At 45.0% G+C, this 20,785-nt stretch overlaps 1 long non-coding RNA gene across 1 annotated transcript; it reads left to right on the plus strand.

Moving 5' to 3' along the window:
* Positions 1-291: 291 nt before the first annotated feature.
* LOC310764880 lies at positions 292-19,472 on the plus strand. Its single transcript, XR_014549314.1, has 3 exons — positions 292-364; positions 14,901-15,073; positions 19,366-19,472. It is a non-coding gene; the product is annotated as an uncharacterized lncRNA (long non-coding RNA).
* The last annotated feature ends 1,313 nt before the right edge of the window (positions 19,473-20,785 follow it).

Genomic DNA, 20,785 nt, shown 5'->3' on the forward strand with positions numbered 1-20,785 from the left:
GGAGGCAGGAGGCGGGGGGAACAGCGCTGCCTTGGATTTCTTGAAGTAAGTCCCAAGTAGGGACAGGAAGTCCCCTTGCAGACAGAAAGTCTGCAGCCCCCCCAGCATTTGGCATGCTTCTCTGTCCTGAGCGCTGCTGTGTGCCACCGACCAGGCAGGCAAGGAATTCCACAACAAAGCAAGGAGTGAGCCGAAGGGAGGAGGAGGAGGAGGAGGAAAGGGGGGGAGGGATAAGCAAGATGGGGATGTGGCAAGGAAGATGAGGCAAGAAGGGGGGAGTATTGAGGCAGAGCAGAAGGCAGCGAGGATGAAAGGGAAAGGAAAGAGGGCTCTAAGAGAGCGGAGACTGGCAGACAAACAGAAGGTAAAAGTATCAAATGCAGGCAGTTCAGTTCTGGCTCCCCCCGCCCTCCTCTTTCCCTGCCACATCTCCCAAAACCGCTTCTTTCGGCTGTTAAAGCTGTAAGGGCCGACTTCCCCTTTGCTCTGCCTTCACATTGAGATGCTGAAATACGAAGAAGGCCTTGCAAAGGTCAAGGGAAGTGGATGAGATTGTGAGCCGGTTTTGCTTCAGAGGTCCTGGGACGGGGAGGCACAGAAGAGGCAAGAGCAGGTGAAATGATGGGGCTGCAGTGAGGCTCAGTCGGTTCTGAGAGAATCTGCATCGTAATTCCCTCTAAATGTGGACTGCGGGTTTCCTTTGGAGTCTCCAGACTCATTGGAGGTTCCTAAAAGGAGGGTAGAGGGGCATCTGTCATGGATGCTATAGCTGTGATTCCTACATTGCAGGGGGTTAAACTCAGTGAACCTCAGGGTCCTTTCCAACTCTACAGTTCTATGATTCTGTGAAAATTCTGGACTTTTTTGTTGTTGTTGTTAACTGGTCCTTATTTTGAGTCACACACTGCTGGTATTGCAAATACTTAATTGTTGTGATGGCTGTCAACCTGGAAGAAGAAGAAGAAGAAGAAGAAGAAGAAGAAGAAGAAGAAGAAGAAGAAGAAGAAGAAGAAGAAGAAGAGTAGTAGTAGTAGTAGTAGTAGTAGTAGTAGTTTGGACTTGATATCCTGCTTTATCACTACCCGAAGGAGTCTCAAAGCGGCTAACATTCTCCTTTCCCTTCCTCCCCCACAACAAACACTCTGTGAGGTGAGTGGGGCTGAGAGACTTCAAAGAAGTGTGACTGGCCCAAGGTCACCCAGCAGCTGCATGTGGAGGAGTGGAGACGCGAACCTGGTTCACCAGATTACGAGTCCACCGCTCTTAACCACTACACCACACTGGCTCATACTGGCTCTTTTAAAGTCTGGAAGACTTTAAAAGAGAACTTGGTAAATTAAATGACAGATATCTATGGCTACTGGTTATAGATGCCAGTATTCAGCATCAGAGGCAGCATACCTTTGAATGCCAGTTGCTGGAGATCATGGCTGGAAAGTGTTGTTGTCCTCATGTCTTCTTCTGGGCTTCACCATCACGTTGGCCACTGTGAGAACAGCATGCTAGACATTAGGCGGATCTTTGATCTGATCCAGCAGGACTACTATGTTTTTAAACCAAGAGGAAGAGCAGAAGAGCCAGATCAGTCCAGTGACTCATCCAGCGTTCACGGTGGCCAACTAGATGCTGATTAGGAAACCCACAAAGCAGGAGGCGGGCACAAGAGCACTGGCCGCCTGGCCTGCAGTTTCCATCAACTGGTATTCAGAAGCATTTCTCTTCAGAAGGGTAGGACCCCACAGTACAGTGGTACCTCAGGTTAATAACTTAATTCATTCCAGAGGTCCGTTCTTAACCTGAAACTGTTCTTAACCTGAAGCACCACTTTAGCTAATGGGGCCTCCCGCTGCCACCGCACGATTTCTGTTCTCATCCTGAAGCAAAGTTCTTAACCCGAGGTACTATTTCTGGGTTAGCAGAGTCTGTAACCTGAAGCGTCTGTAACCCGAGGTACCACTGTAAAGATAATATATAAGGTTTGTTCTTTTAGCAGTTCGGATATGCACTGTACAAAAAGGAAAATCAAAAGTTATAATTATGTGTCAAACATACCACATGATGCGGTATCAAACAGGTAAAAGATAACAATAAGTGAAATACAATTCAGATTCTATAAACCAATGCTCAGGTGTGTGTGTGTGTGTGTGTGAGAGAGAGAGAGAGAGAGAGAGAGAGAGAGAGAGAGACATGGAAAAATACGGAGGCCGGTCACTTTTCCAGCAAATGTTCATTTGGAGCCAACTCACATGCAGAGCTCTAATAATCCCTGTAACCTACAGGCCAAGAAACCAGCTGGCCAAACAAGAAAATAGACCCACCATCCTTTTAGCATTGGAGACACTATCTCCTGAGAAGTTATTTTCTGCAAGTTTCATGGACGTAAATGAGAACTGTGTAACAGCACATAAGTGCTTTTGAGTAGGTTCTGTTCCTTTCAATGGAGTTTCATAGGAGCATTGAATTTTAGGGCTAGAGGTCATCTAGGCCAAGCTGGCTCTCAAAGGAAGAGGCTTGAAACAACAGCATCCTTGATAGATGACCACCCATCCTCTACTTGCGTAGGAGAACACCTTCCCAAATTGTTCTCTGGGTTTCTTCTATTGGTTAGGATTTCTGTTTGCTCCTGGTAAGTAAGAAATTGTCTGTAACAAACTTTTGCAGAATCATACACTTTCCACAGTTATCTTTTCCATATACAACATAATGTATAGCATAAGAATTGTGTTCATCTCCGCACTTTGTTCTCGCAAGTGCAAAACAGAATACTTTGTCAGCACAGCTGACTATCTGGAGACAATCTGCTTTAAAATTTTAATTTGGCTTTTGGGAATTGGTATCCTGGAGTCTCCAAGCTTACGCTATTCATTTTTAATACTGTTATGTTTTTTTTTAAAAAAATCAATAGAAATCTGAAATGTGTTTGATCTTTAATTGGTGGGTGAAAGCTGGGAGGGAAGAGGGAAATGACAGACCAGCATTGGGGACAATTAGTGGCGGGTGGAGGGCAGGGAAGCTGGCAATGCATTCGGGGATAAATCTGAGGCCCTGAAGTAAAAGTTCTGTTTTCATTTGGTGAGTGGAGGATTGCTTTTGAGGAGAGGGGCCTCAGTGGAAGTGCTCCTGATTTATACGTGCTGGTTTTTAAAGCTACAGTTCTTATGAGGGCTGGCTCCAGACATTTTATCGCTTCAGGCAAAACAGAAAATGCCCCTCTCCTTCTCCTCTTCCTCAACGCTGAAAGTGGCATAGTGGTAAAAGGAGCCTGAAGAGGAGCAGGTGGCGGCAGCCAGGCATGGCGGAGGCAGGTGCAGTGGCAGGTGGGCACAGAGGAGGTGGTTGTGGGGAGGGGGGAGGCCGGATTTGCCGCCTGAGGCAACTGCCTCGCAGGGGTGTAGTGCTGTTCACCAGCACTTTTGAATGTTTTTCAACACTGATTTAACTGTTTTTATTGAGAATGTTAATGTTTTATTTTATATTTTAATTATTTAATATTAAAATATTTATTTATTATTAAAATATTTTATATTTTTGTAAACCACTTATAGGTTTCCTTAAAATCAAGCATGCGCACACACACATACACAAGCAACAAACAAACAAGAGATTGCTCTGCAGCAGACATGCAAGGAATGATAGGGCTGGCTCTACCATTAGGCAGAGTGAGGCGGCTGTCTCAAGCAGCAGGTGCTGTGGGCTGGGGACCAGCCGCAAGGTGTCTGAGGATAGAGCTGTGTATACCACACAACCTGCTCCATGTCCCCTAAAGGAGCCTGCTCCCCTCAGGTGTGTTGCCTTGTCACCATTGTGAACTGAGATTCAACTGCCAGTCCAACCAGCTTCTGCCAGGGCTGACCCAAAACATTCTGCTGCCTGTGGTAGAACAGCAAATTGCACCCTCCCACAAACACACACATATACACACACAACAACAAAGCACACAGTACCAAAAACCAATCAGGTAACTTTGGTACTTGAAGTTGAACATTCCCATATGCCTCAACTCCCCTTGGAAAACTGGGACATCCCATTTTTTCATGTGAGAGCTTGGTGGCCATTTTGGGTACCATCATTCCACCCCACCATGATCTTACACAAGTCATGTGACTTGTCTGGGAGGGAAGGGCTTCCTGGTTTTTGGCCACGACATATTAAAGGCTGTGCATACCAGCAGGCTTCTCCCTGCTTCTCTGGGAGTAAAACCATTGTGATAAACTAAATAACTGATGATTGACTCTCTAAACTAGCTGCCTGAGGTGGCTGCCTCGCTCTTCCTAATGACAGGGACGGTCTTGGCTTCTGTATATGCAGTGAGAAGAGGCGCCATCTTGCCCTTCGCCTCAGACAGGAAAATGTTTAGGGCTAGCCCTGAGGGGCTCTCTATATCCTTCACAACCAAGAGGTGACAAGCGAGTGGTGTTCTCCCCCCGTCCCAATACCTCAAAACTCCAATTATCTGTGTAGCTTCACAGATATACCGCTATGTATATAATCAGACAAAATGGATTTGCACCACCAAGTCTGGTAGGACAGCCGTCTCCCTTTCCCGAATCCCCTCCATTCCCTTAACCTCTGTTTCCTGCTATCAGTTAATACAGGCCCGCGCCAGGAGGCAGACAGCCTGATCCCGGCAGACGAGACCTGCCTGGACCTCAGACGTCTAATCGCACTCTCCTTTGCCGGCTCTTTTGCCGTTCTGTTTACTGAGGCCCACGTTAAGAACATGTGAAACTCGGCATTGTCTGCCGGCCACCAGAGAGAACGGTTGCCAGTTTTCACAGCTGATTATGGCCTGCACTTGGAAGGTCTTCTTACAATGGCTCCTTGTTCCCACGTCCATCCCCCTCTTTTCTCTCCAAATCCCACTCCTGTGTCATATCCTCTGTGACCTCTTTGCGGTGACCTCATCTGGCTCCATAACTTCTGATGAAACCAAATGTCCAAAACCTTCCCCCACCCACCCAACCACCCCTGCTTTTGGGCGGATTGGCCAAAACGCGGCACTTCTCGCAAACCAGAGAGAAACTGGTGAGCTGAGTGTTCTTTCAAAAGCCCTGGGGGATTTGCCAGCCCTTCCAGAGCTTTTACCTGGGGCACGCAAGTGAGGCTTTGGAGAAAAAGAAGTGGATTTGAAATCTTTCACAAGTAAACTCTTTTGCTTTTCCTGTCATAACTCAGGGGATATCTGTGAGGTGCACTGGCAGCGGTGAAATAAAATTAACACTGTGGTAGCAGTCGCATTAGCAATAATAATAATCACTTCAACCTATCATTCTGCATCTCCTTAATGTCATAAACTATGAATAACCCATGCATCATCAACTTTTCCCACAGGGCAAAGAATTGGTGACTAGGAAGCACGTGTTAAAAGCAGAAAACCTCCGCGCATAGTTAGACTATGGAATTCACTGCCACAAGATGTCCTGGTAGGCATGACCGCCAACCTGGGCAACTTTGAAAGGGGGTTAAACAAATTCATGGAGGATAAGGCTATCAGTTGTTACTAGTATTCATGATGGCTATATTGTGGAGGAGGCAGTGTTTGTCCACACTGGAGATGACCGTGTGTTTGCAGCTGTTTCACTACCATTTAATTTGCATAGTCCACATGATATTACTTTCAAACAACATCAGCCTCCATGCTTTTCCCCTATAAATTTGGGTTTGCCCATCATGGGGATAATCCAATAGGTTGGAGGAAACATTTGTAATACAGTCATACCTCGGGTTGAAGTAGCGTCGGGTTGAGCATTTTTGAGTTGCGCTCCACGGCGACCCAGGAGTAACGGAGTGCATTACTTCCGGGTTTTGCTGCTCGCGCATGCGCAGATGCTCAAAATGACATAATGCGCGGAAGTAGCGAATTGCGACCTGCACAGACGCGCTGACATGGGTTGCGTTCGCTTCAGGATCCGAAAGGAGCTCTGGAATGGAGCTCTGGAACGGATCCCGTTCGCATCCAGAGGTACCACTGTACGGAGTTGGCCTGCCGGTGGGCCTGGTGCCTGAAGACAGCTCCCTGTAGAGCACGTCCTTGGGGATCCTGCCATCTTCCATTCTGTCAACATGACCAAGCCAGCGTAGATGTCGCTGAGACATGCTGGGAATGTGGGTTGGTAAATTGTACTGGGTCTGTACTAATCCCAGAGGGTGAAATCTAGAGAACTACATGGCTTCTTTTTGTGTACGGGGGTCTTTCCTTGCTGACCTCTTGCGCCTCTCTGACAGTGGTCATAGTTCAGTGGTAGAACATCTGTTTTGAATGCAAGAGGCCCCAGCTTCAATTCCCAGCATCTCCAAATAGGTATGTGGGGAAACCCTGTCCAAAATCCTGGAAAACTGTTGCCAGTCAGTGTGAGCAGTGCTAAGTTAGATGGTCTTACTCAGTATACTAAGGCAGCTTTCCATGCTCCATGAGAACCGCTACAGAATATTAGGAGACCCTTCTGGGTGGGAGGGGGTTGAAGCAGGGTGTGGGGATGGGAATCAGCATGTGTTTTCACTTTGCACATGGGACTGTTTGGATCTTTCTCACATCTGACAGCAGGAAACTTCCTTATAGGTAACACTTCTAAGTGCAAAATAAAAAGCAAAGTTCACAATAATGACTCCACGTGATCCAATTCAACCATTCAAAAAGATCATCGCATACAGAAAACCCATTTGTTATCTATGATACAACCAGGCGCCAAACTTCTTTGAATGTTGTACATTTAGTTTTAGAAATCTGATAAGCTGTTAGCCTAACCAGATACATTAACTTCATTTTTATATTTTTGGTAAACATGCCAGTTTTGATGGAACTGTTTGTACTTCCCAAAGGAAAAATCCTTGCAGTTACTAGCAAATACACCATTAGTTGTGCAATATTATACATGTGTACTGAAAAGTAAATCCCAATGGGGCTTATCCCCAGATAGGTATTTATAGGATTACAACCTAAGCCATGTAACATTTTAGGTGCAGGCAGCAGAATCCTATACACACCTACTCAGAAGTAAGTCTCGCTGTGTTCAGGGAAACGTCCTCCCATATAAGTATTCATAAAATTGCAGCTACAGAAACTAAGTAGATGTATCAGTGGAGCTAATGGTAACTCTGCATCTACATATAATTTCAATTTACCATTCTCCCAAAATCTGAGCAATCACATGTGAAAAAAGTTCAGCTCTGTCATGAATGGCAAAACAATGCTTATTGCAATCATGTGTTTTTCTTTCTTCACCCTTTCTTCACTGTTTCGATTCTTTGCTCATTTACGGTAACTAGCTGGATGGGATTCGCACAACCTTTTTTCTTTTTCTTTTTTGGAAGTGTGAGGAATGAATAAAGGGATTGAAAATCAAAGAGCAACTATCCAATGATTCTATTGTCTGAATCTATGGTGAACACACAATTGGAATAATGTGTGGGAATTTTGGATCATCCTATCTATGTAAAATAGAAAACAAAAATGTTTTAGAGTCACAGAGCAAGGCCAAAAAAACAGCGAGAGAGTTGGGTGAATCTTCCCCCTTTTTTTGCTTTCAGTTTAGAAAAATGAAGGCTTAAGGAGACATGATAAGAGTTTCATATAATTCTGAAATATGCAGAGAGACTTCTGTTTCCCACCAAATGCTGCAACCAAAATTCAACTGATGAAACCAACTGGCAAGAGGCTTCGCATAAAGGAAAGGAACTGCTTCACACAGGTATAATTAACTGAAGGAATGTGTTGCCACAGGATGTTGGGATGGCCACTGGCGTAGATGGCTATTTGAAGAGGATTGGCAGTGAGTGAGTGGGTGGGTAGCAGTCATGCATCTAGCACATTTAAAAGTCACAAGAACATAGCCAAACATGAGAACTCTAAGAAAATAGGTTTGGCTCAGCTGAGTTTCTCCTCCTCCTCCATTTAATGCCAAGGGTGTTTTCATTTGCTGATGTCTTCAAAGCACTTTGTGAGTCCAGACCAACTAGCATGCTCCCAATGGGAATGGTGGGTAGAAAAACATGAAGCCTGGAAGGGAAGATGGAAGGGAAATTGCTAGACTTTGGTAAAAGTTACATAGGGACAGACATCAGACACTGGGGACAGAGCTTCCTCCCTCTGAGCAGTAAAAGGGAAAAATAATATGCCCTTCTGCATATGGCGGCAGCATAGGGTGGTCACTTAGCCATCGCTCAAAAGAAGAAGAACAGAAGAGGGCACAGATATGCATGAAATTTACAGATGCTAATTTATGTACAGATGCAAATTTGGAAATAATTGCTATAATTTAAGTAGACAGACAATACATCTCACTATAATAGAAAAGATTGTTTACTCTTGGTAAGATGGTTAATTCTAAGAAGGGAAATCAGGAGAGGCCTTGGAAATGCCCTTCAGGAGTTAGCACCTGGGTGGCAGACTGAACATGCATGCAGATCACTTTGCCACAGTCTTGCCAAGTACGGTGAGATGAATTGTGCTATCTGCATTATATTAGCATTGCCCTATTGCAAAAAGTGAAAATTCAGACACAAAAGTTGTTGAGTTTTTTTTGGCAAAGTTGTTGAGGTTTTATGGTGTTAGTTTTTTTTAGTTTTTGCAAAATCTCAAAAAAAAAAGAAAGTTATTGAGCTATTTTTAAACAAGTTTGCTGGACTTATGGCACAACCCTACATTATATGTGTATTTCTTAATTTTGGTTTTTAGATATAAATACATGCAACTGCTATACAAATCTGTGTCCTCTCTTGACCCCCTTTATGGTGACTTGTTCAGTAACTGTCGTACGTGGGCTTATTTGAAATATTACTGACCAAGTTCACATACAAAGCTGCATTACATAGTCAAACTATTGATGCTTCTCACCCACTGTTGTCTATTCTAGTGTTTTCCAGTCTAGCAATCCTGGATGTTGTTGAACTAAAACTCCCATCTACCCTGACCATTGGATAAGCTGGCTGGGGTTGATGGGAGCTGTAGTCCTATATAACAAATCCAGCTTAATGATGTAACATTGGAAAGTGTTGATCACTTCTCCTACCTTGGCAGTTATCTTTCCACAAGGGCCAACATTGATGCAGAGATCCAGCACTGCCTGAACTCTGCGAGTGCAGCCTTTCCCCAAATGAAGTGCAGAGTGTTTGAGGACTGGGACATTCACAGGGAAACCACAATGCTTGTTTACAGAGCTACTGTACTACCAAACTTACTGTGTGCCTGTGAAACACAGACTACATAAAAACACTATCTCCAACTCCTTGAAAGATTCCGTCAATGGTGTCTCTGAAAATTTTTACACATTACTTGGGAAGACAGGCAAACTAATGTCAGTGTACTGGAAGAAGCAAAGATCACCAGTGTTGAAGCAATGATTCTTCAACAACAACTTCATTGGACTGGTCATGTTGTTTGGATGCCTGATTAGGCAACTACTCAATTCCAAACTTAAAACCGGAAAGCGTAATGCTGGTGGTCAATAAAAGAGGTTTAAAGACTTTCTCAAGGCAAATCTAAAAAATGTAGTATAAACACTGACAGTTGGGAAACACTGGGCTGCAAGTGCTCCAATTGCAGAACAGCCTTTACCAAAGGTGTCATGGACTTTGAAGATGCTCAAACTCAGGACAAAAGGGAGAAATGTGCTAAGAGGAAGGTACATTTGGCAAACCCTCACTGTGATCAACTCCTGCCCAGAAACCTATGTCCCCACTGTGGAAGGACGTGTGGATCCAGAATTGGCCTCCACAGTCACTTACAGATGCACTGTTAAGACAGTGTTCATGGAAGACAATCTTGCTCAGGTACGAGTGATCGCCAAAGCAGAAAAAGTCCTATACCACCTGGAAACTCACATCTGAAGAACACTGGCCTCTTTCCCACTGGTGAGCCACAAGAAGACTAGTTAACTGAGGTCATTCCTTGAATCTTTTGTGAATCATATCCATAAAGGAACTGAGCGACCGGCTATCAGTACAGGAATAGTGCCACATGGAGCAAGCTCTCCTGGTGAGCTGTGCTGGAATTCATCAGCTGACAGGAGCCAGATAACAGATGGTGTGGCTGAGCCTCTGTATTTTGACAAAAGATCCCTTGTTTTCAAGGTTTAATATTTTGCATGTCACTCTGGATGGAGAAATTCATTGGAGACTGTGCTTACATTCGTGGCTTTTGTTAAGGCAGACTTCATATTTTTCCTAATTTCATTAGTAAGCAAGTTAAAATATGATGTCTAGGTAAGAGTCCTGTTCTTCTGTGCTTTGTTTCACTGCAAGCGTTCAGGTGGTGGTGGAAACCTACAATTTATTGCCACACATCTTTAAAGCACTGGTAGGCAGCTGGCTGGTCAGTGTGCCAGTTTAGAGGCACACAAGGCAATAGAACAAGACCCCTGCTTTTTTTGGGGGGGGGAATCAGTAGAAGGATTGACATGCCAGTGTTCTCTTCTTATTTTATGAACAGCAAGAATACTGGTCTCTTTCCCCCACCACAAAAGGAAGGACGCGCGCGCGCGCACACACACACACACACACACACACACACAGAGAGAGAGAGAGAGAGAGAGATGGAATCAACATTTTCATGGCATAGTATCATAGAATTGTAGAGTTGGTCATTCAGCCCAACCCCTTGCAAAACAGGAATATTTTGCCCAACTTGGGGCTCAAACCCACAACCTTGAGATTAAGAATCTCATGCTCTACCAACTGAGCCATACACTCTTATATCATTCATAGGAACAGCCTGCAGCTCAGGGGTAGAAAACAGGCTTTATATGCAAAAGGTTCCCAGTTCTACCTCTGGCATCTTCAACTGGAACTGAGAGAGACCCACAGCTGAAACTCTGGAGAGCCACTACTTCATCAGCCTTCGCCAAGTTGGCTTCCAACAAATAATCCTGGGAACTGTAGTTTACCCCCCTCACAGAGCTACAATTGGCCAGCACCCTAGTACAGGTTCCCAGGATTCTTTGGGGAGGGGAAGTCATGTGCTTTAATTGTGCTTCAAATGTATGGTGTGTGGGCAGCCACTGTCACTCTAGCAGAGGAGCATTTACCTGAGCAAACATTAGGAAGGCTGCTGCCCTCATTCCGCAGCAATGCCCCACAATTTGGGGTATCCTTGACCAAACAGAAATTTAATTGTCAGTGTTTCGGGAGTGTGTTCTCACCCTCTCCAGAACTAAAATATGCAGTGTCTAATAAGAAAGAAGGGCCACGGGTGGCGCTGTGGGTTAAACCACAGAGCCTAGGACTTGCTGATCAGAAGGTCGGCGGTTCGAATCCCCGCGATGGGGTGAGCTCCCGTTGCTCGGTCCCTGCTCCTGCCAACCTAGCAGTTCAAAAGCACATCAAAGTGCAAGTAGATAAATAGGTACTACTCTGGCGGGAAGGTAAATGGCGTTTCTGTGCGCTGCTCTGGTTCGCCAGAAGCGGCTTAGTCCTACTGGCCACATGACCCGGAAGCTGTACGCTGGCTCCCTCGGCCAGTAAAGCGAGATGAGCGCCGCAACCTCAGAGTCGGTCACGACTGGACCTAACGCTCAGGGGTCCCTTTACCTTTAGAAAGAAAGAAAGAAAGAAAGAAAGAAAGAGAGAGAGAGAGAGAGAGAGAAAGAAAGAGAGAAAAGCACAAGTTAAATTCTTCAGCAAGGCCATTGTTCCTGCTGCAAGGAAGAAGGCATGAAGGCAGTTGTGTTGCTGTCTAGGGCCTGGTGCAAATGTAAGTTAGCTTGGTAAGTGTGTGGGAAAATTCCCTTGTACTGATGGGAAATCTGAAGGCATACATTGTTGAATGGGTGTAAGAGTTGGAACATAGCAATATAAGCTGCTGCAAGAGTCAGCATGAGCTAATGTCTGCTGAGAGAGAGGCAGCCTAAAGAGCATTAAGTAGGTGTTGAAAAAGAAGCAGATTCCCACCTCCCCAAGGTGCTATGTGGTCCTGGTTTGATTGATAACTGCGGTTCAAGCTTCTCTCCCTTGGGGGGGGGGGTCACCCGTCCTTCTCAGGCTTCCCTCTCAGTGGTCCTTTTCAGAAACCCTTTGAGTGACAGGGAATGTGTCAATTTGAAACAAGTTATCGGATGCACAGAAAACTGCGGAACATTGCCATGTGCCAACGGCATTCCCAGACAGGGCAGGTGAGATGGCCAAAATTTCCTCCCGGCTCTTTCACACCCACAGAGACAACAATGAGGAATGGAGTTTCCAGGCTGCTGGCCATTTGGTAGGGGAAATGATGAATTCACAACAGCTTGTTTGTAGGGCTACCACATTTAATCAATAGATGAATCAACCAAAGCTTAACTGATGAATCTGGCAGAGCAATTTAAGAGCGCACTTGGGGCTGTTTGTTCTTTGTTTTATTGATGCTATTTTGGTTCCAGTGAGTTACTGGAATAAAAGTATTAAGTTAGCTTTCCCTTCGAAGAATAAGCAATAACTTTTTGTTTAGCAAGTCGGAAGCAACCAATCACACGCATCTTTCAGTCTGTCAAAACAGGAGTTGGTGTTGGGGTTTTGGTGGTGTAAATTAATGGGAAGAGAATCAAATGTTTAATCAGTTAACTAGTTAAAATGAGCATGGATCAGTTAAAAATTCTGCAACTGGTGGACAGCCCTACAGGTTTGCTTCACAAGAATAAACCATTAAATCATTAAAAAAAAAAAATAAGAAGAGAGAAGTCACTAAAAAAGAAAGGGAGGAAGACATATAGTCTCCTCATTAGAGACAGGACTTGTTGGCTATCTTACCTACCATGTCTGGGAATGCCATATCTATCAATAGAACGAAGCAGTAAAGCAAAATTTATTTTTCAAAATTGTCTCATTTTCTCAGCCCCTATTAATTTATCTTTTCCAGAATTTATTACAATGCAAGCCTACGCACGTCTAGTCTCCTCAGAAGCAAGTCCCACTGAATTCAATGGGGCTCATTCTCAAGTAAATGGAAACAGGATTGTAGCCTTAGACACATTTTTGTAAAGAGTTGGGTTGTGTTTTTTTTTTAAAAAGTATTTTAATGCACATTTTACTCCAGTATGTACAGTTCTGTACACATTACTTGACTGGAAAACCGCAGGGAAAAATTCAGAGAAGTGTAAATTTTGAAGGATGGCTGCGTTTCAGTTCTCAAATGGTTTAGGAAAGTGCAGAATACTTAGATTCACCCTTAAATGCCAACTGAATTGACTTTATCCCCCATCCCTACTCAGTGGGTATCATTAGGAAGGCTGTTCTACAAACTGGAAGGCATAGCCTTGGTTACACTTTGCACCTGCAGAGTTAGGCTTCACCTGAAGACATTAAGGCTGCAATGCTACATAAAGCAAGGTGGAGGAACACATGACCCTCCTGATACTATTGGACTCCATCTCCCATCATCCTTGAGACCACTGGCCATGGTGCCTAGAGCAGAGGGAAGTTGGACTCCAATGGAATCTGAAGGGTCACAGTTTCTCTACCCCTGTTGTATAGACGGCTTCCCCAGCCTCATGTTCTTCAAATGCTCTGGACTACAATTCCCATCACTCAGTGCTGGCTGGGGCTGCTGGAAGCTGAAGTCCAAAACATCTGGACAGCATGGTTGCCATGTTGGGGAAAGTTGCTACATGCACTTTTGTTGTTGTTGTTGTTTAGTCGTTTAGTCATGTCCGACTCTTTGTGACCCCATGGACCAGAGCACGCCAGGCCCTCCTGTCTTCCACTGCCTCCCGCAGTTTGGTCAAACTCATGCTGGTAGCTTCAAGAACACTATCCAACCATCTCATCCTCTGTCGCCCCCTTCTCCTTGTGCCCTCCATCGTTCCCAACATCAGGGTCTTTTCCAGGGAGTCTTCTCTTCTCATGAGGTGGCCAAAGTATTGGAGCCTCAGCTTCAGGATCTGTCCTTCCAGTGAGCGCTCAGGGCTGATTTCCTTCAGAATGGATAGGTTTGATCTTCTTGCAGTTCATGGGACTCTCAAGAGTCTCCTCCAGCACCATAATTCAAAAGCATCCATTCTTCGGCGTTCAGCCTTCTTTATGGTCCAGCTCTCACTTCCATACATCACTACTGGGAAAACCATAGCTTTAACTATACGGACCTTTGTTGGCAAACATGCCCTTTTAGCCGGGAGTAAACCTCACTGGGACTTACATCTGAATAGACTCCACTGGGATTGTGCTGTAAGGCTGCAATCCTATGCCCACCTATCTGGGGGGAAGCATTATTTAAAACAGCAGGACTTTTTCTATGTACACATGAATAGAATCAAGCTTAAAGGCACAGGGGAAATATTTCCCAATATATTCTGGGCCTGTGCTGCTGCTAGACAATGTGTACGTATGACTGAATGAAGCACCCCATTGAAGATATTTAGGATAAGAAGACACTATACCTATTTAAATTTGTTAAGACATTTCTGTGTGGGCCATTTTAGTGAGCGAGAGGTTAATTCTGCAGCACTGGAAAGCTACAAATGTATCTACTGCTATAAACTTGTTCAGGTTACTTAATAGCTAGACTCATCTGACCAAAGAGCCTTACTCCCATGAAAATGTGCATAGCATCACAATTTAATCAGCGCACCAGGAAGGACTTGGGCACAAGAGAAAAGGGAATATCTTTTATGGTTTGAGGATCTATGGTGCAAGCACCTTGATGAAGCTAAGTGGGTTCAGAACTGCATGAGAAGCCTACCTGGGGAAACTTATTTATGGTGCCCTGAGTTCCACGACAGGAGGAGAAAGGATATAAATATACTAAATAAAGGACATGTAGCAGAAGAAATAGGGGTGAGAAATTTATCTCCACCTGCCATAAAGTGATAGCACGTTTTGGAAAATTGCAGCGACCTGAGAAAAGTATAAAGAAGGAACTTAAATCACTGCTGTGAAATATTCATTCTTCTGCTCCCCCCAAGTTTATTATCACTTTTGCATTCTATCTTTCCTAGGGTGGCGAAGTGCCCTACTTCACACAGGAAGGTGTGCTGTTTGAAGACCTGCCTGGTCCACAGACAGATGACCCCAAGGAGGGAGAGCAGGAGGGGCCTTCAAGTTGCCCATCAACAGTTCACACCTGGGTAGCAGACCAAGCTGTCTCCTGGTCACAGTCTTTGCTGCTATGGTGAGATGCCTTGCATTTCCATTGTAATTCTAGCCACTGGGCTTTTTATCAACTAATGTTTATTCAGAGTAGACCCACTGCTATGAATGGACCTAAGTTAATCATACCTACTAATTTCAGTGGGCCTACTCTGAGTAGGACTAATACTAGATAGAACTGATAAATTTGCATCTATACATAGGACTTCGCATATGCAAACAGTGTGCAAGTCTTTCCTCTCTTCCTTTAGTGTTGCATAAGTGGCCGCTCTGATCTTTCATCCAAAACACTCAGGGTGCCTTATCTTCTTTTGCCTTCATAATAGCCAGATAAAGTCTGCAAGGCTGAAAGAGAGGCAGCATCTTCCTGACTGCTCTGTTCCTTTCTGTGGGATTTTATTTAAGGCAGTGGTGGGGAACTTGAGATGCAGGGACTGAATGCAACTCTCCAAGGCCTCTCCATTTGGCCCTCAGGAATCTATCTACCCAGGGGTCACACCTCAACCAGTCCTAATCCATGCCGTCCTCCTCTGCTGGCTGGAATGTAACCTTGAACTGCGATAATATCTTGCTGATGGATGGGGGTGTGTAGAAAGTTCAAACGGCATGTGGTCTACTGTACAAAGATAAGAGTCACATCCAGGACTGGCACAAGACGTTTAGGCACCTGAGGCAAACCACAAAAAAGAAGGGATGATGTAGATCTACATCAGGAACAAAGGGGAAATAAATATCTACATTGGGAACAAGAGGGGGAACCAAATCAGCCTTACCCAATGGTTCAAGTGGGAATCAAAGGCCATCATAGGAGCCGGGGGGGGGATTGGTCCACTCTGAATCACACTAGGCAGAGCTCAGGAGACCCTAGAGCAGCGGTTCTCAACCTGTGGGTCCCCAGATGTTGTTGGACTACAACTCCCATCATCCCTGACCACTGGTCATGCTGGCTAGGAATGATGGGAGTTGTAGTCCAACAACATCTGGGGACCCACAGATTGAGAACCACTGCCCTAGAGGGTCCACCATTTCCTCCCTAGGGGTGGGAGGAGACCAGCAGCACCTTCTGTAGAGCATTCATTGGAGGCTGGATCTGCAGCCCCTATGGATCCTGCTGCCTGAGGCAGTCGCTTCATCTTGCCTCATGGGTGGGCCAGGCCCGGTCACATCTATTGCTCCGCCTCCTTTTTCCCCTCTGATCCCACCTACTTCTGACACATGGCCCCAGAAGGTTGCACACTTTGGAATGTGGCCCTCAGGATTTTTTTTAAAAAGGTTTGCCACCCCTGCTTTAAAGCTGCTATCAGGCTTGGCCCCACAGTTCTGAAATGAAGTAGTGGAAGGAGTGATACTCAGGGCCAGAAGGGAAATTCTGTGTTTGCGGTGTGTTTTGATTGTGCAAAACCTCCGTAAAAAAAAAAAAAATCAAATATAGCTGGATAGTGGTTTTCTTTCTTTTTCCTTTTTCCAGTTGAAAGAAACTGCTTTAAAACAGGCTGCCCTCCAACGTACATAATTACCTTGCTGGATCAGACCAATGTTTCATCCAGTCTAGCGTTCTCTGTCTCACTGCCAAGTGCCTCTGGGAAGCTCACAAGTAGGGCATGGCAATTGCCACGAGTGGCAGACAGAGGAACCATGTGCCAGAAATATTTGAGAAGAGACAACACGACACGCCTAATTAACAGTTTTTAAACTGTTCTTTTTTTTCCAGAGATCTGCCGTTTTTTCTTTTCATAGTATGGAAACGTATCCCAGTATCCCCCCCCCCCCATATATCCCTGGATTGCATTGCAGAGGAGTGGATACCAGCCACCAGTTGGTGTGCAGCAATGGGGGCGGGGAGGGGGCTTGCAGTTAATGTTGGACTCCAGGTCCCATCTGCCCCAGTCAACTTGGCCAGTGGTCAGGGATGACAGCTGTAGTTCAATAACATATTATGGGCAACAGGTTCCCTCAAGCCCCGAGCCAGATGTGGCCCTCCAGGACACTTTATACAGTGGTACCTCTGGTTACGTACTTAATTCGTTCCGGAGGTCCGTTCTTAACCTGAAACTGTTCTTAACCTGAAGCACCACTTTAGCTAATGGGGCCTCCCGCTGCCTCCCCATGAGATTTCTGTTCTCATCCTGAAGCAAAGTTCAGAACCCGAGGTACTATTTCTGGGTTGGCAGAGTCTGTAACCTGAAGCGTATGTAACCTGAAGCGTATGTAACCCGAGGTACCACTGTATACCTCAATATTGTATATGCCTCAATACTCTTCCTCCAGGCCACACCACTTACTGTTTCACACTGCAAATATCTTTGCCTTGTCCTCCAGCTCTGATAATGCCTCTTACATAGAATCCCAAGGGTCATCTGCTGCTCTGTCCTCCTGCAATGCAGGAATCACAGCTGAAGAATCCCTGACAGATGGTTATACAGTGGTACCTCGGGTTACAGACACTTCAGGTTACAGACTCCGCTAACCCAGAAGTAGTACCTCGGGTTAAGAACTTTGCTTCAGGATGAGAACAAAAATCGTGCGGTGGCAGAGGGAGGCCCCATTAGCTAAAGTGGTACCTCAGGTTAAGAACAGTTTCAGGTTAAGAACGGACCTCCAGAACGAATTAAGTTCTTAACCCGAGGTACCACTGTACATATAAAAGCTCCATCTGAGGTAGTCCGTTCCACTGTTGAACAGCTCTTCACAGTCAGAAAGTTCTTCTTAATGTTTAGTTGGAATCTTCTTTAACTATTTTTGATCCTGAATCTTACATTGCTGGGACCAGCTGGTGAAGGGCAGGTAATACATTTAACAACAACAACAACAACTCTACCTGGTAATGCTGGGGATTGAACCTGTGGCCTTTTCCATGTAGCGCAAGCCGGGGTTGGTCAGATTGCGTTCAGTAACACCAAGTCTCTGTGCAGGGATTGGCAGGGAGTGGGTGGCGCTGTGGTCTAAACCACTGAGCCTCTTGGCCAGTGGTTCAAATCCGTGCTACGGGATGAGCTCCCGTTGTTCTTTCCCAGCTTCTGCCAACCTAGCAGTTCGAAAACATACCAGTGCAAGTAGATAAATAGGTACCACTGCGGCGGGAAGGTAAACGGCATTTCCGTACGCTCTGGCTTCTATCACTGTGTTCCATTGCACCAATAGCAGTTTAGTCGTATTGGCCACATGACCTGGAAAACTGTGTAGACAAACGCCAGCCCCCTCAGCCTGAAAGCAAGATGAGTGCTGCAACCCCATAGTCGCCTTTGACTGGACTTAACCATCCAGGGGTCCTTTACCTTTTTACCTCAGGGATTGGGGATGTGAACTGAATACAAGCTCTTTCCTCCCTCAGCACAGATGTCATGATCAGCAGTATTCAACAAAACCTAGTGCAACACATTCATTTTGTGTAATTACCAGCTCAGTTCTATACAGAATCCTCTGTATGTATTTTCACATGCAAGTATTATGATGTGATATCTTAAGGTTTTGCTGCTCCATCTAACCAGAGACAACCTTTATGAAGGAGCTGAATGCAGGATTTAAAAATTTTATTTTAAAAGGAAGTGGGATGGAGGGTTGTGGCGAGGAATGGACCTGATTTAACATGCAGGCTGGGCACATCAAAAGCCACTTCCCAAGGCATTGTCACTTTATCTTGAATCTAGATGGATTGGTTGCCATTAAAAAAGGAAACATTTTTCCGGGTTGAATACCTCGAAAAAGTTCTTTCCTCTGAGCACATTGAACACATTTCAGCTTTATCATGACAAAGCTGACTTCAGATATTGCAATAAAGGCAAGCCTGTCTTTTTCATGATGGCTGCAGGACAGAAGTTTATTTTCTCTAGAAATTAAATCATGTCCAAACATGTTGTCTGGGAGCTGTTTGCCTAACTCTATTAAATACCCCTTTGTGGACACCTGATCATTATCATCAGAGTCAAGAGGTCATTCTGAACCAGTGGTTCAGTCCATAACTTCTACACCTTGTTGGCTAGCCCATGACTGGAAATAAACCCAGAATACATGCTGTTTCTTTTGTATCACGGATCTTGTCCACACATGCCCATTTTAGGCAGATAAGTAAGTGACTCTGATAACACAGTCTCTGCCTAAGGATTATGGTTGGGGATGTATTAGGCTCAAACATGTCCCTCTGAGCACACTGAACGCATTTCAGTTCACCATGGCAAAGCTTATTTCACATACGGGCAACTCCACATTTACGCAAGATCTATTTACAGAGCCTTTGAGAGACTTCATCCACAGATTTGGTCAGATGCATCACTAGTACATGGCTGGCACCTAGCTTTCTTTTCTCTTTTTTGTCAGACACAGGTGAGGTTGTAGGTGCCCAGAATCAATGCTTTGAGATGGAAACAGGCCGGATGACAGTGAGCAAACCAAGACTCAATCTGGATAGGATGGAATGACTGGAGGTGAATGGTTTGTTCACTCGAATGAATGGGGTTGTAGAGGATCAGGTCCACAGGCTGAGTGTGTTTATTGTTCAAGTGTCATTAAAGGTTTAGAGTGGTATTCACCCAATGAACACCATCAACAGAAGACTTACGCTTGGACTTCAGCTTGTGCAGTGGGGCTTCCCAGTCCTCCCCCCCCCAAAAAATATCTAGGGGGTTGGGAGAACCTTCCATAACAGTGTGTAGCAGGGAGGATTGTTCTGTCTGGCAGGATGAAATACGGAATGTTTGTATTTCAGCACATCACTGAAGTCCAGCCTTAAACTTTAGGTGACATACTAGCTGAAGTCATATCTTGAAAGAGAAGAGTGAAGAGTTGTCAGATGTTGGTTGGTACGTAAGCTACAGCTGCTGAAATTCTTTCTTCTGCACCACTAGTAAAGGATCCTTGTCCCCTTTTGTAACTGCCCACCCTAAAGAATAGCAGAAAACAAGCAGACCAGGAAGAGGGAAACTTTGGCTGAACTACAACTGCCATCACCCCCCAGCTAGCATGGCCAATAGTCAAGGCTAGTGGAAACTGTAGTCCAATAACATATGGAGGATCAAAGGTTCCCCACCCCTGAGTTGTGGTAGGAACCCATCCAAGTTAGATGACAAATAGTCTGGTCTCACTGGTGGAACTAGGTTACATAAACCTCTGGAACAAAATGGGGGTGGATCCAGTGAAAATATATACAGTAGTATCATCTTTAGTGCCATATGAGTCTTGCAGGACCTTTGTAAGACAGAGAACAAGTATAGCAAAACAACCAAGATACGTTATTAGCAAAGCAGTTGTGCGTTATCACTAAGTCCCAAAATATGTCCAGAAGAGACACTTCTGCAAGACATTGCTTGCATCTACCTGCCTGGTGATTAAGTAATCCTTGCATGCCTCCTGTCTCCTAAAGCTCATGCCAGACAGGTGTTCAGGTACAGGCCTCACCCTGCAGGCCTGCGCCTTTGAGTCCAGCAGGGTCAAAGGTTAGAATTAAGGAAATCTTGCCCTCTGTGTCATAACATCACCATCAGGCTTTGCTGTCCACTTCCTCCAAGGCCCTTGATAGATTTCAATCAGGGACAGCAGGTCTTCTAGAATTTGACAGAGGAAAACAGGGAAAGTTGCTTCAAAGTAAGTAAAGAAAGGGGTTCGTAACAAGATAAGCAAACCGTGACCTCTAGCAGCACACAATGCTGAATAATTTTTGGAAATATTGGCTTACTATTACTAAAATAAATTCATCTTCTTTCCTCTCAAAAAATTATGGGTGCTGTAATTTGTGAAGGGA

The sequence above is a fragment of the Podarcis filfolensis genome, assembly GCF_964270895.1.
Source record: "Podarcis filfolensis genome assembly, chromosome: 6".
Taxonomy (NCBI): Eukaryota; Metazoa; Chordata; class Lepidosauria; order Squamata; family Lacertidae; genus Podarcis; species Podarcis filfolensis.